At 44.2% G+C, this 4372-nt stretch overlaps 1 protein-coding gene across 2 annotated transcripts in view; it reads right to left on the minus strand.

The window, feature by feature from the left end:
* LOC107270468 (transcription factor Ken) overlaps positions 1-4366 on the minus strand; it is a 12703-nt gene extending 8337 nt beyond the window's left edge. For both annotated transcript variants that reach the window (XM_025087807.1, XM_015745509.2), the window contains exon 1: positions 3821-4366. The gene's annotated coding sequence lies outside the window, so the exon portion shown is untranslated. The remainder of the gene's footprint in view (positions 1-3820) is intronic.
* Between the last annotated feature and the right edge of the window lie 6 nt (positions 4367-4372).

Consider the following 4372-nt stretch of genomic DNA (forward strand, 5'->3'; position numbering starts at 1 on the left):
TTTAGGAAAGTACAGACAATTTACAAAGTTCCTGTATTTACTTTTCCCACGTATACGACACTTGTCACTATTGTTATTCCTGTCTTTTATTTTATGCTTTTTCGGAATACATATATCCCCCACGGGCTACGTACACTTTGTCCAAGTCCACCGGTCTCTCTTAATAACGCCACGACTTGTCCGTCTACTTACTGTCCTTTTTCACTTGCTCCCCCGTATGGCTGAGCTATGCGCTACCACGTCCCATGTGCTGCGTGCTGTGTGCTAACGCTCGGTATGTGCGCTGCTATGCTGCGCTATGTGTGTCTATGCTGCCGAGTGGACACTTACGTAATACAGAGTGATCTCACGTTGTGGGTGGGGACTTGCTGTGTGTGTCGCTCGGTATGTATACGGTGTCCAAAAAGTCATGGATCTTTAAATAATTTACGTGCTATCCTTAAGGATCCGGGGCTGATGCGATATTATTGTTATTTTCATCTTCTTGGATATTCCGGGAATTCATATATATATATATATATATATATAGCACGTGGAATATCAATGCGCTTCATTTCCCTCTCAAAAATCAACCTGACCTTCGGCCAATATTTATGAGAAGTCCAAGCTCTCGGGATATCATCGTCGTTATCATTCTCGTTGGTCGAGCCGATTTCAGGGTGTTTTCGAAGGGAGACGATAACGATCTCGAAATTGGTGTAATTCTTCGCCGAGGATTCATCTTTGTCGGTGCCACTTGGAATCCTAGTCTGTTTTCCTCCTTTTAATTTCGAACACTGTACTTGGAGTTTTGTATCTGGGTCGCTTGCTGTGCAATACGATGAAACGGCGCCAAGGATGAATAACGTGTAGTTCGGAGTGGCGATCGCGCGATATAATTCGTGCGGCGCGACGAGGACAGAGAGAGGAGTTTGCGTGCGAGAGAAAGAGAGACTGAATAGCTAGAAGAAAAATTCGAAATGAAGAAAAAAAAAAATAGTCTACCCCATGCGCCAGAGAAATTTCAAGAAGCAAAGGATAATACAAGTAAAAGTAAGAGTAGCCGAGAATCGGCCGCGTGAATATTTATAGGAAGAAGGACACGTGGGAGGATGCGAAGGATCGAGGAAAATATGTATGCAGTGCAGGGACGCTCGTGCGAGTGCCGTTTATCGAGAGCTCGAAAATAAAAGAGTTAATTACAAGGACGAAGACACTATGAGAGCCTGATAATATTATCAGGCTAATTAAGACAATGAGCAACAATGTATGCTATCGGTAAATTACTGAAAATGTCTTCCGTTATAAGGCAACTATGTAGGTATTTACGTGAAACAGCTCAGGAGCGAAGGGGGCCGAATACCTAGGCTAGAGGCGAAAGGTAGAAAGGTGAAAAAGGGTAGGCGAAAGGTATCAGGAATACAAGGACCGGCCCTTGGCGTCCGCCAATAATTTATGCCCCACGACTGACCCAGTATGCCTCATCGTTTTATTACACGTCCCAATGCTGCACTTATGACGTCGTAGTACGGGCAGGTTAAGCTGCCAGCTATCCGGTGATCCAGGTAGGGACTGGCTGGTAAGTAAAGCAAACGCGAGCAAGACAGGCCAACCAGCCAACCAGCCTGCCAGCCTGCCAGCCAGGCAGCCAGTCAAACAGCCGGCGAGGCAGGCAGGTAAGTCTGAACGAATATAACGATAGATGAAAGTGAAAGGGAAGGTAGAAAGGGTTAGCGCTCTCGCTCCTGAGTGCACGCTCGTTCAGGCCCGGAGAGCCGGGGCCCATTGGGCCCCCCCGGTGGACCCAGAAAGTTTACAATCGCCACGAGTCTCTGGTAAACGGCGCACCAGCCCGGAGAAAATCCCGCGGCGCGTTGCCGGATTCGACTCGATCGCAGACAAGTTTCTGCATTCGCGGCCACACATGCCGATGCACGTATGCATATGCATAACACAAATTTCAATTAAAAGCATGTATATACATATATGCATCTTACTCGGTAACAAGGATTCACTTTGGCTTCCTCGCGCTGTCCTCTCTCTTTTTATTCCCCTAGCAAAAACACGTCTCTCTCTCTCTCTCTCTCTCTCTCTCTCTCTTCACTTCTTTTTTCTCTTTCTCTATCCCCCCCATACTACCATCGGCTAACCGACGAACCGACTTTGCAATTAAAGTGCTAAAAGCTGCCGCTGAGTCTTGCTTCTCAAGACCTTGAATTCGCTGAAGCGTACTTCCGCTTCTGATTAGCTTCCTCTTTTCCCATCGTCGACTCTCCTCGCTTCGAGTCTCTTTTGCTTCTTCTTTCCCCTCGCGCTTTTATTTTTTACCTCCCCCCACCCACCCCTCTATATCTCCCTTTTCCATCTTTCTTTCCTTCCAACGGCCGAACGCAGGCGCACTTTTTTTTCCTACATTTTTTTTTCTTCGTTCGTCCGTCCTTTGTCTTAATCCTTGTCTCTTCACTCTGAAACGCCAATCTTTACTCTTGTTCTTTTTCTTCTTTTTTTCTTTCTCCAGTCAACCCCGCGCTGAGAATCGAACGCGTGCGGCTTCGCTGCCAGCCTGATAAATTCTTCTCTCGGCCAGATATCAATTCCTCGTAAGTCGATATCGTCATGGGAAGGAATTGGCTGCGCCGCTGCACATTCTACGGGGGTAGGCGCATCCGTAAAATCCGAATAAGAAATGTGCATCGTTGTTATCAGCTTCGACGAGATAACGAAGATTAATCGGATCGTCAATATTTTTTAATAATTATCTAACGAGTATTATATATACGCAAATAACGAACGTGCTTCGTCGCAGAAACTGCAATTGTAGTATCTGTTTAATTAATTGCCATGAGTCACGGTGGCATAGATTTTTCTTCTGTTAACGATTTCTTAATTAGTTCACGGTAAAATCACCAGGGGAACTCGCAATTACTTGTGTCCGTAACGTCGAAAGAAACTATTCTCCTATTATGCAATAATTTGCCACTAGTATTTCTTTTTTTGCCAATATCAACAATCAAATTAGGCAATTCCCTCACAATGACGTTACGTTAATCGTCATCTGGATAATTAATTAACGATAACGAATATGTCAATTTTTCGAGTGCTCGTGCAGAGTTTACAAAAATTGTTTTTAAATAACTAAAATTCTTATCTGGGTCAGTACTGATTATATATGTTGACGCGAACAAAAAAATAATAATAAAAGACCGCATTTCTCGAGTTACAGTCACAGGTGGCGCCTTTTAATATTTTATTATCGAATTACCCTAATTAAACTTTCACGCCAAAAACACATTCAAGCATCGCAGCTCACGATGCAGCAGTATTTACGTGTTTCAATTATCACTCTTTATCTCTTTATGGCTCGCTCGTTTACGAAGTTTTATCACCCAGTCGCGTCATTGTGAATCGTTTGATTAGAGTCCTTGATGAATGACCGAATATCACATAATTTTACTTGAGCAAACGTCAAGCCAGGTGGCATCACGTGGAAAGCACATATACGCACGCTGATATCGTTCGACCGAAAACACGTGGCGGAATCGCGTGGCGATAAGCGCGAAATATTTAGTCCCAGTCAAAAAAAAAAAAAAAGTAATGACCGAGCAAAGATCATAAAAAAGGTGTGTTTTCGAACGATCGATAACCTTGACACTAAAATTATAAAATCGACAAATTTTCAACTACTACTCGATATCTCACGAGATACCGAGCGTAGGTGATAAAGAATGTCGGAACTCGGTTTCGCGTAGAGATAAGAAAAGAAAGTAGATAAAACGCGGATTGACTATACGACTGATAATAATAACAATAATGAAATTAGTCACACCGTATAATGTCTTACCTCACTGTATTTTCCTCCCGGCCTATCCGATCCAATGTGATCGAAATAAAAAGAAAAACAATCGATCTCCGATGTCCTCCGCGAAGAACACCTCAAGATCCTTTACTGCAATAACGACGTTCAGGACTCTCTCGAGGATCTTCGCGGCATCTCCGCGATGCAGTCCGTGTCCGGTGTTGTATCGTGGTAATCCAATCTCCACATTGATACGTGATGCAGCTCGTGATGACTTTCAACGAAACTGGTTAACTGGGACGCGCAGCGAGTCGACGGAGGAAGCACCGAGATTTAAACAATAAATTATTAAAACAGATCGACGTCAAAAGGCAAATATGAGGAAGTTGGAGACTCGTAGCGTCTGACTTTAATCTCGCACTGATCACTTCACACAACACGGCTGTTACGGGCTTCACTATATGCAGTAGTCACTGACAAAAGTGGCTGGACAAATCGAGACCCGCTAGTTGGTTAGGAAAATAACGTGGATTACGCGATCACTTAGTATCCTATTGAATGTCAGGTAGCGACGATCCGGGGGGTGGCAGGGGGGGG

Source organism: Cephus cinctus, unplaced genomic scaffold (genome assembly GCF_000341935.2).
Source record: "Cephus cinctus unplaced genomic scaffold, Ccin1 Ccin1_scaffold0774, whole genome shotgun sequence".
Lineage (NCBI taxonomy): Eukaryota > Metazoa > Arthropoda > Insecta > Hymenoptera > Cephidae > Cephus > Cephus cinctus.